This window comes from Bufo bufo, chromosome 6 (assembly GCF_905171765.1).
Source record: "Bufo bufo chromosome 6, aBufBuf1.1, whole genome shotgun sequence".
In the NCBI taxonomy this organism is placed as follows: domain Eukaryota; kingdom Metazoa; phylum Chordata; class Amphibia; order Anura; family Bufonidae; genus Bufo; species Bufo bufo.
The window spans coordinates 164,935,637-164,949,587 of NC_053394.1; the positions used below are offsets into that span (position 1 = coordinate 164,935,637).

At 43.0% G+C, this 13,951-nt stretch overlaps 1 long non-coding RNA gene across 1 annotated transcript in view; it reads left to right on the plus strand.

The window, feature by feature from the left end:
* Window positions 1-3,421: 3,421 nt before the first annotated feature.
* The window catches only part of LOC121003166, a 37,590-nt gene continuing 27,060 nt past the window's right edge, over window positions 3,422-13,951 (plus strand). The window contains exon 1 of the long non-coding RNA XR_005779435.1: window positions 3,422-3,461. This is a non-coding gene — a long non-coding RNA (uncharacterized LOC121003166). The remainder of the gene's footprint in view (window positions 3,462-13,951) is intronic.

Sequence of the window (13,951 nt, forward strand, 5' to 3'; positions counted from 1 at the left end):
TCCTATTAATACACCCCGTAAATGCCTACATCACAGAACTTGCACCCCAATCACAAGCAAGGTTTGCTGGAATTAGTGATGTATCATATAGTGCAAACAACCTAAAAGCAATTTGGATCCCCAATAAGTGCAGCAAGTTGTAATAGAATCACTCCTATTGCACCCTGTTCTCCTTTTATAGTGTAGATGATGCCTTCCCATCCTTTCCGTACACCTTGACTAATCTTTGTAAATCGTTTTTCAGCACAATAAAGTCTTTCCTAACACTTTCCCTAGTGCCTGCTGACGTCTCTCCCTGCACTAAGTACACTTGAAAATGGCTGTCCAAGATGGCCGAGGCTATTTATAGGGCTGTGACATCACAGGGGCTGGTTGGCTGCTGATTTGCTGCATTCATGGTATTGTGGGTGACCCCTCGTTTCCAGAGTTCTTTGCTCCATGTCCTAACACGTGCAGCAGCCATTTTAGGAATAAATGCGATTCGTTACCACGAAGCTTGAGGAAATGCGGATTCGGTGCAAATCTAATTTTTCCTGAAATTCTGATCAAATTCCACTTTGTCAACTTCGAATCACTCATCTCTAGTAGAGACTGCGGCTTTTAACGTAGAGGATCCAGGTCTGTTTCGGTGTCAGGCTTCTGGTCAGGGCGATCTCTTGGCCCATCATAGACTCAACATGTCATAAAAGAAATGGAGTCGCTAATTGACATTTTTGGGAAAGCCTGTGATCCTGCCATTCTGCAGGCAGGATATTAGATGGTCTCTCATCACGTTGTGCTGGAAGATCGCCGTGGGTTCACCGTTATCTGCCAGAAACTCAAAGGCAAACGCTATGGTGAACACCCCACAGTCATAGGCGTTTCTCTGCTGATCCACGTTGAGAAATTTTATATGTTTCAGGGACTCATGGACTTCTACACTGTATATGTTATTAATCTGCTTGCAAACAGATAGAGGCAAATTGCTGGTCTTGATGCTGTCGGCCACTAGGATGTCGCCATTTTTGAAGCAGGTTTTCAGCCAGTGCACCCTGCCCTCGTCATAGTGAATTTGTACAGCTTCTTTAGCACACTGTACATTGGGCCATCAAAGTCCCCAAACTTATTCTGCAGGAGATCCTAAGCCTTCTTAATGATGTCATCGTCCAGCAGACCTTCCTGGCCGCTGCTCTTCAGGATGGATGCTTTGGAGACAAGTTGTTCTGTGCTCTCCAGGTATAGGCCATCTCCACTTGTGGTGTTCTCAGCTCCGGGCTTTCTACATCTTTGGTAGATGGAGCGGACGTTTCTTTTGGATGGTGGAAATGTCCCAGACTGACTGTCATTGGAGGTTGGTGCTTTCCTTTTAAGACTTGCTTTGGAAGCTTCACTAGATGCCTTCAAAAGGTCTTCTGCAGACTCAGACATTTTCTTGTCCAATGTTTTAAAGGTCTCAAAATTTAAAGAGACATCACCCTTCACTGCTGTGCCTTGTTTTTGACGAGTCTTTCTATTACATCGTCGCTAACAGATCTTTGGTGTTTTTTTTTAGCAGGTGGTGCTTTGCGAACAAGGAATGGTTATACAGCATCGGTGTCCCAGGGTCTTTTTTGTGGGGGTTCCCCACTTTCTGTTTTTTCTCCCAGGGACATGCCTTGTGGTATTAGAGGCCCCTCATGTGCAAATTATGGATCAGCAATAAAATTGGTTGGTGTCTTCTTATCTGTGTCATGGCGGATAACGTGGTTTTTACGTCTTAAGGCAACTGACCTGAAGAAGCTCCTGGCCTGTGTCATGATGGTTGATTTCTTGGCCAGGAAGCTGGAGTTCCTCATTAGAGTTCTCCATTTTTTATTAAATTTCCTGAATCGGGTCAGAAAGAATGAGCCAATCGACATGCAGGATGAGTTTTGACCAGCAGCCGCTGATCAACATAGTGCCGACGCCTATGAATCCTCATGATAGCGTCTAATCTCCTTTCTGGAGTTGTGTGCATCCAACATGGAGTCACACCTTCACAAATTCATCACAGCTGTAGGCCCAGTTCTAGAACATTCTATGCAAATGTATTGACATTACAATACTCTGCGAGGATGAAGGCCAGATTATTTTAACCACTTAATGGCCAGAGCATCTAATATGTTAATGATCTAAGATATATGAATATTGTTTGTTTAAAGGATGCAGATTTTCAGTTTTCGAGAATTCATTGATTTTCACCTTTACAGTACATTTTCTGCTTCACATTTTTAGTTTGATTTGGTTGCTGATTATTTTTTTTATAATCTGTATAGTTCCAAAATTTAAGGGTCAAATCTTTATAATTATATGAAACACTCTAATGCTTTAAATACAATTACAGAATTTGAGATGCAGATGCTGCAGAACCTCTTTTCTGAAAAGTAAGGAAGAGATTCCTGTCCGCCGTTGATTGCTTGGATAAGGCCTCGTCCTTCTCATAAGAAGGTCTGCAGTATACGAGATGTGAATATTTCTGTTGTGCCCACACTGGTGATTACAAAGGGGTTGTCCAAATTGTAGAGTTCATTTAATTTTGGCCACCCTTTGACACCAGAGTAATATGCAAGTGGTACGCAGCCATAATACAGCCCCCAAATTAGTCTATGGGGCCTTACTGTACCCAAGAGCGTAACTAGGTGCAAAATTTGGAAACACCCCAAGCAACTTCTCCAAAACCTCTCCTCCCGCAGTGAGTCCTGTACTGTTCAGGAGGAGGAGTCAAGAGTTTACTAATCAATGGCTGATGAAAGTAATTCCCAAGTTCCCCCTTATTAATGCCGCTCCCCTCCATCTTCATGTAGCAGCTTCCTGATAGTCCTCTTCTCTCTGAGGGCTTGGGTCTCTGTAGTTTATAATCTTCTGTCCTTACTGTAACCTAATAATCTCACCACGTACTGACCTTCCACTTACACACAGCTGCACAAAACTGAACAGGCAGTGCTGCAGTGTAAAGCATGAAGGAGATACAGAACAGCAGGCTAAGTTTAAGCTGCAGTCACTGATCATAACGACAAGTTGTGTGTTTGTAGATTAAAGGGGGTAAACTAAAAAGCAGTTAGTTAGTATTTTTGTAAACCTCCCATTTCACACCGAGGATTTTTCCTCTCTAGTTTACATAGAAGATTGTGGCACACTCCATTGCATGCTGTTAGGTGGGTTTTGTCCTGGCAATACACAGAGCGTGGAAAAAAATGCCAGGCTCACCCTGATTTGTAAATGGTATGGCCCAATGTGGATATAATATTTAGATTATATAATGAGGTCTTTTTTTACATATTATTTATCATTTTAATTACAGTATTTTTTTCTGTCGATTCTCTTTTGTATGGTAGAAGTATACACAGCAAGCGACTGGGAGGTTTGCAGAGCATTTAGCAGGAAGCTCATGGTCTGCTTCTCCTCCCACTGGAGCCTGGTAACTAGCTGCTCCCTCAACACAAACACAAACACCCATGGAGTAGGTACGGTATGTGCTCGTTGTGATATCCTAGGTGACTGTATATATGTATACTGTATGTATTTATATAATGGGGATGGGGACAGGTGGAATAGTAGTACAATTCATAAGTATAATATAGCTATACACTCGTCGTTATACCTGGTGGCTACTAATGTCAGGGGCTAATCAATTTCTTCATCTTTTGTTAGTTACATTGGTGACATGCGTTGATGCCTCTATAAGTGGAATAAGCAAATCTGACCACGGCTCATGTGGGCACATTTTTGCATTCGTATTGCAGCCAGAAATCCCAGCCCGACTGTGGGTCAAATGAAGCTCTATGATGCTGTAAGTTTGATCATTAGACCCTCGGTCTGGCTGGGATTTGCAATTGTAATGCCTCATTCACACGTCAGTGTTCGGTCAGTGATTTCCATCTGTGATTTTGAGCCAAAACCAGGTGAGGCTCTAAACACAGAACAGGTGCAGATCTTTCCCTTAGGGCTCATGGACACAAACGTATTTTCTTTCCGATTCCGTTCCGTTTTCTTTGCGGACCGTATCCGGAACCATTCACTCGAATGGGGCTGTAGAAAAAATAGAAGTTACTCCGTGTGCATTCCGTTTCCGTTTGTCGTCATGGCCGTTCTGCAAAAAAGTAGCGCATGTCCTATTATTATCCGCAAATCATGGTCCAAGGCCCCAATTCAAGTCAATGGGTCTGCAAAAAATATGGAACGCACACAGAACACATCGGTATGTCATCCGTATTTCATCAGTATTTTGCGGATCCATACTGTAGAAATGCTATGCCCAGCCCATATTGCTAATATGTTTGGTGATTAATAAGTTACTGTTTCTGTATACGATCCGCAAAAAAACTGATCAAAAACGGAAACCATAAAAAAAAACTGGGCGCCGCTCCGTTCGCCCGCTGTGGCCCCCGTTGTATTCTCCCGCCTCGTATGCTAATTAATAGCATCAGAGCAATGGGGAGGAAACACAGTCTGTAACGGACCGTTCAGCACACAGCTCCGTTCAGACGATATTCCCCCTTTCCAATTGACAGGCAGCTACTGCAAGCACCAGTCTGCCGAACTGCAAACTACATGAACACTGGAAACCGCGGAACAGGAAAAGCATACAATCGGCTTACACTCCTGGCAATCAGCATACAATCCAATTCCCCCAATAACGAGACGGCACTTCGTTTTGAGGGTTAAGCAGAACTGACTGTCCTGGGGCATACAGCCTCTTTTATTTACAATCCATAAACATAGTACTGCCCACAGGGTTTTGAAATACAACCAATCAATATATTACAACACATACAATGTAAGTACAGCAGCAAATCAGACACAATGGGACAATGGCACAATGGGACAATAGAAACACACCCAGCATATTCCTCCCCTCTGTCTAGGAGATAATTGAGTCAATTTCTGTATCTACACAACTATCTCCTAAGCTGAAAAGTTACACTTCTTATAAATTGTTATAACTTTGTGAGTTTACATTGTACATACATATAACTTATATCAATTTAACCAGTATAACTTGGGGACAAACCTATCCAAAATTCACTTGAATAGGTTCAGGGGTTTAAAAGTTAGTAAAAGTATCTTAAAGGGCCGTAATCCTGGGGCAGGAGGCGGGCAAACAGCCCCCTCCAAAACACCGTGGCGAAGTGGCTTTCGCCACACAGTCTTTCTCCGTGGGCGTCTCCTTCTCCCTGGCTGTAGCGCTGTCCAATCACAGCGGAGAGCGTGGCAGCCAGGGAGAAGGTGATTTATTTTTTTCTCCCTGGCTGTGACGCTCTCCGCTGCAATTGGACAGCGCTACAGCCAGGGAGAAGGAGTCGCCCACGGAGAAAGACTGCGTTTCCTCCCCATTGTGCCGATGCTATTAATTAGCATACCAGGCGGGAGAATACAACGGGGGCCACAGCGGGTGAACGGAGCGGCGCCCAGGAAAAATAGTAAGTGCAGTTAGATCCCTGCACTATCCCCTGCGTATCCTGATACTTAGTTTATAATGTCTGGACCTATGAAAGGTCGTCTTTAACTGAAAATGCTTGTACATGCCCTCATCCTATGCCACGTAGACTACTGCATCCTTCTCTCTAAGGGTGTATTCACACATCCGCAAAATGGGTCCGCATCCGTTCCCCTTTATTTTCAATGGAGCCGGAATGTGCTATCCGCATTTGCGGATCCGCACTTCCGTTCCGCCAAAAAATAGAACATGTCCTATTCTTGTCCGCAATTGTGGACAAGAAAAGGCATTTTCTATGAGAGTGCCGGCGATGTGTGGTCCGCAAAATGCGGAACGCACATTGCCGGTGTCCGTGTTTTGCGTATCTGCAATTTGCGGATGCGCAAAACACATACTGATGTGTGAATGGACCCTAAGGGTACTTTCACACTTATACCGGAAAAGAACTGATCAGTTTTATCCCCATGCATCCTGAATGGAGAGAAATCAGTTCAGGATGCATCAGGATGTCCTTCAATTCAGTCCCTGAACGGTGTTTTGGACGGAGGAAATACCGCAGCATGCTGCAATATTATCTCCGTCCAAAATTCCGGATCAGATCCGGCATTCATTTACATTGAAATGTATTAGTTCTAGATCCAGCATTAAAAATACCGCAATGCCGGATCCGGCCTTCTGGTCTGCGCATGCGCATACCAGTAAAAATTTTATATATATATATATATATATATATATATATATATATATATGCACTGCTCAAAAAAATAAAGGGAACACTTAAACAACACAATGTAACTCAAAGTCAATCACACTTCTGTGAAATCAAACTGTCCACTTAGGAAGCAACACTGAGTGACAATCAATTTCACATGCTGTTGTGCAAATGGGATAGACAACAGGTGGAAATTATAGGCAATTAGCAAGACATCCCGATAAAGGAGTGGTTCTGCAGGTGGTGACCACAGATCACTTCTCAGTTCCTATGCTTCCTGGCTGATGTTTTGGTCACTTTTGAATGCTGCCGGTGCTTTCACTTTAGTGGTAGCATGAGACGGAGTCTACAACCTACACAAGTGGCTCAGGTAGTGCAGCTTATCCAGGATGGCACATCAATGCGAGCTGTGGCAAAAAGGTTTGCTGTGTCTGTCAGCGTAGTGTCCAGAGCATGGAGGCGCTACCAGGAGACAGGCCAGTACATCAGGAGACATGGAGGAGGCCGTAGGAGGGCAACAACCCAGCAGCAGGACCACTACCTCCGCTTTTGTGCAAGGAGGAACAGGAGGAGCACTGCAGGAGCCCTGCAAAATGATCTCCAGCAGGCCACAAATGTGCATGTGTCTGCTCAAACGGTCAGAAACAGACTCCATGAGGGTGATATGAGGGCCCGACGTCCACAGGTGGGGGTTGTGCTTACAGCCCAACACCGTGCAGGACGTTTGGCATTTGCCAGAAAACACCAAGATTGGCAAATTCGCCACTGGCGCCCTGTGCTCTTCACAGATGAAAGCAGGTTCACACTGAGCACATGTGACAGACGTGACAGAGTCTGGAGACGCCGTGGAGAACGTTCTGCTGCCTGCAACATCCTCCAGCATGACCGGTTTGGCATTGGGTCAGTAATGGTGTGGGGTGGCATTTGTTTGGAGGGCCGCACAGCCCTCCATGTGCTCGCCAGAGGTAGCCTGACTGCCATTAGGTACCGAGATGAGATCCTCAGACCCCTTGTGAGACCATATGCTGGTGCGGTTGGCCCTGGCTTCCTCCTAATGCAAGACAATGCTAGACCTCATGTGGCTGGAGTGTGTCAGCAGTTCCTGCAAGACGAAGGCATTGATGCTATGGACTGGCCCGCCCGTTCCCCAGACCTGAATCCAATTGAGCACATCTGGGACATCACGGCTCGCTCTATCCACCAACGTCACGTTGCACCACAGACTGTCCAGGAGTTGGCAGATGCTTTAGTCCAGGTCTGGGAGGAGATCCCTCAGGAGACCGTCCGCCACCTCATCAGGAGCATGCACAGGCGTTGTAGGGAGGTCATACAGGCACGTGGAGGCCACACACACTACTGAGCCTCATTTTGACTTGTTTTAAGGACATTACATCAAAGTTGGATCAGCCTGTAGTGTGTTTTTCCACTTTAATTTTGAGGGTGACTTCAAATCCAGACCTCCATGGGTTAAAAAATTTGATTTCCATATTTTTTTTTTTGTGTGATTTTGTTGTCAGCACATTCAACTATGTAAAGAACAAAGTATTTCAGAAGAATATTTAATTAATTCAGATCTAGGATGTGTTATTTTTGTGTTCCCTTTATGTTTTTGAGCAGTGTATATATATATATATACAGTACAGACCAAAAGTTTGGACACACCTTCTCATTCAAAGAGTTTTCTTTATTTTCATGACTATGAAGGCATCAAAACTATGAATTAACACTTGTGGAATTATATACATAACAAACAAGTGTGAAACAACTGAAAATATGTCATATTCTATGTTCTTAAAAGTAGCCACCTTTTGCTTTGATTACTGCTTTGCACACTCTTGGCATTCTCATGATGAGCTTCAAGAGGTAGTCCCCTGAAATGGTCTTCCAACAGTCTTGAAGGAGTTCCCAGAGATGCTAAGCACTTGTTGGCCCTTTTGCCTTCACTCTGCGGTCCAGCTCACCCCAAACCATCTCGATTGGGTTCAGGTCCGGTGACTGTGGAGGCCAGGTCATCTGGCGCAGCACCCCATCACTCTCCTTCATGGTCAAATAGCCCTTACTTTTCCCAATTTTCCGGCTGACTGACTGACCTTCATTTCTTAAAGTAATGATGGCCACTCGTTTTTCTTTACTTAGCTGCTTTTTTCTTGCCATAATACAAATTCTAACAGTCTATTCAGTAGGACTATCAGCTGTGTATCCACCTGACTTCTCCTCAACGCCACTGATGGTCCCAACCCCATTTATAAGGCAAGAAATCCCACTTATTAAACCTGACAGGGCACACCTGTGAAGTGAAAACCATTTCAGGGGACTACCTCTTGAAGCTCATCAAGAGAATGCCAAGAGTGTGCAAAGCAGTAATCAAAGCAAAAGGTGGCTACTTTGAAGAACCTAGAATATGACATATTTTCAGTTATTTCACACTTGTTTGTTATGTATATAATTCCACATGTGTTAATTCATAGTTTTGATGCCTTCAGTGTGAATCTACAATTTTCATAGTCATGAAAATAAAGAAAACTCTTTGAATGAGAAGGTGTGTCCAAACTTTTGGTCTGTACTGTACAGTATATATAACGGATTAGTTTCTTCGGATGACATCCGGAGAGACGGATCCGTTCTTGCAATGCATTTGTAAGACGGATCCATATCCGGATCCGTCTACAAATGCAGTCCGTTTGCATGCAGATTGCCGGAACTGCTTGCCTGATCACTCTGCCGCAAGTGTGAAAGTAGCCTAAGCCTAAATTCACAGCAGCAGAATAATAAATGGCAGATAAGTAGTGGAATTAGCATCTGAAAACTTTTTTGTGGCACAACCACCATCAAATCAGGTTAAGAAGTAACATGCCACCTCTTAAACGTCTGTCAACTCAACTGCTGAAAAAAGCTCTACGATAATCATATGGTCATCTTTCTTACTTTTTAGTCAATAGGAAGCTGTTTGTGGCATTTCAAATGTGGATTATGCATTAGAAAACATCTGTTTTCTAATCTATCAGAATTTGCCCACATGGACATAGCTCCTTCAGATAAAGCCTCATGCACACGAACGTACTTACTTTCGTGTCCGTTCAGTTTTTTTTGCGGACCATTTAGGGAACCATTTATTTCAATGGATCTGCGAAAAAAAACTGAAGTTACTCCATGTGCATTCTGTTTCTGTATGTCCATATTTCTTTTCCGCAAAAAAATTTAACATGTCCTATTATTGTACGCATTACGGGCAAGGATAGGACTCTTCTATTAGGGGCCAGCTGTTCCGTTCCGCAAAATACGGAATGCCCACGGATGTCATCCGTATTTTTTGCGGATCCGTTTTTTGCAGACCGCAAAATACATACGGTCGTGTGCATGAAGCCTAAGGCAGAATTTGTTGCAGAGATTCATTTGAATGAGGTTGCTTTGGTGGCAAGCACAGAAATTTCTGCAACAAAATCTGCTGTGTGTGAAAGCACCCTTACATTCCTACAATCTGGTTAATCCACTTCTACCGTAATCTCTTTACTGCCTTTATTCTCTGACAGTCCCTTCACTGGCTAGTGGCTACCCATTCCTTTTGCTCATGTTATACAATCTTATTTAAACAGAATGCCAGCGCCATCCTACACCAGTCACCCAACTAATTCTATTTAAAAAAAAGAAGAAACTGATACAACCACAAGGAGTCCATGTAGTACACTCATTGACGAAATAAAAAAAATAATAACGCACCCAGATAGAAATGTTGGATTTCTGCAAAAATCACAGAAAAAGATTTTTAAAAAAATCCTGCACGATGTAATAAATGAATATGTGGATGTACATGGCTACATTTTATAAAAGAAAAATCAGAGAAAATACAATAGATGCAAACATTATATATGGACTAAGCCCTCATTCTGATATGATAAAATCTGAGACTCTCAGCCAATATATTTTGATCAAGACACATCGGTGCCCGCCTACCAGCACCAAGGTGGTCTCAGTCAGACAGGACCTACTCTAAACCTACCTATGCCGTTGTGCATCTACATTCAGGAGAACAGACCCTGCACATATAGTGTGCTGCTCCATGTTACCTCTGCGTGCATTAACATAGAAACATAGAAACATAGAAATGTGTCGGCAGATAAGAACCATTTGGCCCATCCAGTCTGCCCAATATACTAAATACTATGGATAGCCCTTGGCCCTATCGTATATGAAGGATGGCCTTATGCCTATCCCATGCATGCTTAAACTCCTCCACTGTATTTGCAGCTACCACTTCTGCAGGAAGGCTATTCCATGCATCCACTACTCTCTCAGTAAAGTAATACTTCCTGATATTACTTTTAAACCTTTGCCCCTCTAATTTAAAACTATGTCCTCTTGTAGCAGTTTTTCTTCTTTTAAATATTCTCTCCTCTTTTACCTTGTTGATTCCCTTTATGTATTTAAAAGTTTCTATCATATCCCCTCTGTCTCGTCTTTCTTCCAAGCTATACATGTTAAGGTCCTTTAATCTTTCCTGGTAAGTTTTATCCTGCAATCCATGTACCAGTTTAGTAGCTCTTCTCTGAACTCTCTCCAAAGTATCAATATCCTTCTGGAGATATGGTCTCCAGTACTGAGCACAATACTCCAAATGAGGTCTCACTAGTGCTCTGTAGAGCGGCATGAGCACCTCCCTTTTTCTACTGGTAATTCCTCTCCCTATACACCCAAGCATTCTGCTAGCATTTCCTGCTGCTCTATGACATTGTCTGCCTACCTTTAAGTCTTCTGAAATAATGACCCCTAAATCCCTTTCCTCAGATACTGAGGTTAGGACTGTATCATTGATTTTATATTCTGCTCTTGGGTTTTTACGTCCCAGGTGCATTATCTTGCACTTATCAACATTAAATTTTAGTTGCCATATTTTTGACCATTCCTCTAGTTTTCCTAAGTCCTTTTCCATTTGGTGTATCCCTCCAGGAACATCAACCCTGTTACAAATCTTTGTGTCATCAGCAAAAAGACACACCTTACCATCGAGGCCTTCTGCAATTTCGCTGATAAAGATATTAAACAATACGGGTCCCAGAACAGATCCCTGAGGTACCCCACTGGTAACAAGACCTTGGTCTGAATATACTCCATTGACTACAACCCTCTGTTGCCTGTCCCTCAGCCACTGCCTAATCCATTCAACAATATGGGAGTCCAAGCCCAAAGACTGCACTTTATTGATAAGCTTTCTATGTGGGACAGTATCAAAAGCCTTACTAAAGTCTAGATAAGCGATGTCTACTGCACCTCCTCCATCTATTATTTTAGTCACCCAATCGAAAAAATCAATAAGATTAGTTTGACATGATCTCCCTGAAGTAAACCCATGGGATTTTAGATGTTCCACAATCCTCTCCTTAAGTATGGTTTCCATTAATTTCCCCACTATTGATGTCAGGCTTACTGGCCTATAGTTGCCCGATTCCTCCCTACTACCTTTCTAGTGAAGGGGCACAACATTCGCTAATTTCCAATCTTCTGGGACGACTCCTGTTGCCAGCGATTGGTTAAATAAATCTGTTAATGGTTTTGCTAGTTCAACGCTGAGCTCTTTTAATAGCTTTGGGTGTATCCCATCAGGCCCCTGTGACTTATTTGTATTAATTTTAGACAGCTGACTTAGAACCTCTTCCTCTGTAAAGACACATGCATCAAAAGATTCATTAGTCTTCTTTCCTAACTGAGGTCCTTCTCCTTCATTTTCCTTTGTAAAAACTGAACAGAAATATTCATTGAGGCAGTCAGCTAGTTCTTTATCTTCTTCTATATACCTTCCTTCTTTTGTTTTTAATTTGGTAATTCCTTGTTTTAGTTTCCTTTTTTCATTTATGTATCATTAAGCAACTAATGAAAGGAGGAGCGCACACAGCTATATGTACCACCTTATTCAAGGTCGCCTGTGGGCTAGGCGGGGCAAAAGTGCACAAAAATGCTGCTCACAGGATAATAGAAGTGCACTCACACCTGAAGGTGCCACTCGTTTAAGTATATACTATAGACTAAACAAAAATCACAGAAAAAGATAAAGAACAGAATGAGCGCTTAGTCCATATATAATGTTTGCATCTATTGTGTTAGTGAATTCTTTTCTGTGATTTTTGCTTTTATAAATGTAGCCATGCACATCTGCATATTCAGTTATCATATCATGCAGGATGTTTTTTTTAATCTTTTTCTGTGATTTTTGATCTGCCTAACTGAGACCACCTTGGCGCTGGTAGGCGGGCACAGAAGTGTTCTGATCAAAATATATTGGCTGAGAGTCTTAGATTTTATCATATCAGGGCTCACGCAGATGACCGTATTTTCTTTCCATGTCCATTCCATTTTTTTTTTTGCATCCCCCATGCAGAACCATTCACTTCAATGAGTCCTCAAAAAAAACAACTTAACTGACTCCGTGTGCATTCCATTTCCGTATGTCCTCAAGTAAGTTCAATAAAAAAAATAGAACATGTCCTATTCTTGTCCGTTTTGCGTACAAGGACAGGCATTGTTTGTCACAACTAGACAGCTGAGAAGCTCTGACAGGAGCTTTCCAGATCCTCCTCCTTGAGTTTCTTTGTTTTGGTTAAGTTCCTCATCTCGTTAGTCTATCTCAGCTGTCATGCAGTTGGACTGATTGCTTCCCTTTAAGTTCCTCCCCATGATGCATTAGGTTGCGGCTTATACAACTTCCTGGAGTGTGTGTGCATGCTGTTTCTATTCCTCAGTCCTCTGCTAGATAAGTGCTGTTCCTTTATTTGTGATTTTCTGTCAGCTGGATTTTCAGGTGACCCTGACTCCCTCCGTGTCTTGTGTAGGGAGCCGGTGGTCGTGTCCCCTCACTATTGTAGGGTCTTCAGGTATTAGATAGCCGAGGTACGTGGATATGCGCCCATCCACCTTTGGGGTGTTCGCATAGGCTGAGCAATTAGGAAGAGTGGCAGGTCTCATGTAGGGGTCTCCCTTTTGTTCCTTAGTTGTGGATCCAGTGAGTCATTAATTGTATTGCATTGTCTTGTTTCCTGTACACCATCCGTGACATTGTTACAATGGATTCGCAAAAAAAACGGATGCAACACGGGCCGCAAAATACATACGGTCATGTGCTTGAGCCCTCAGAATGAGGGCTTAGTTCATATATAATGTTTGCATATATTGTGTGCATTATTTTCTTTTTTTTTTTGCTGCAAAACGCGGCACGCCGTTATGTCTCCGGCAGATATGTAAATGATTACAGGTGTGGTCTTTTTAGATGCTGGGTAGTGTACCTCTTGGTGAGAGATTGTGGGCTGCTAGACATGCCTCTCTGAAGGCATTTGCATTGGTGTTGTTAATGAGAAACCTGGATTTCCACGGCCTGGAACCATATTGTCTTTAGCAATAAATCCACTGCCTAGTGGATGATGTGGGGAGCCATCACAAACAACAGTTGACACACCTAGTAGTGATATGAGGTACATGACAGGGCTTCCATGGCTTCCACACACAGCAAGGGTTTCCCAGGAATGTCTCCACCAGATTGCAAGACTTCCTTGGACTGTCAGGTTGCCAGATTTATTGCCAACTGTGCATTTATGGGACCAGCTTTGGCAACCTATAAGTGTGTAGGATCTACAGCAAGGGTTTTTTAGGAATATCTAGAGGGGAGTTCCATGGCTTCCACACACAGCAAGGGTTTCCCAGGAATGTCTCCACCAGATTGCAAGACTTCCTTGGACATTTTTTTAGGAATATCTAGAGGGGAGTTCCATGGCTTCCACACACAGCAAGGGTTTACCAGGAATGTCTCCACCAGATTGCAA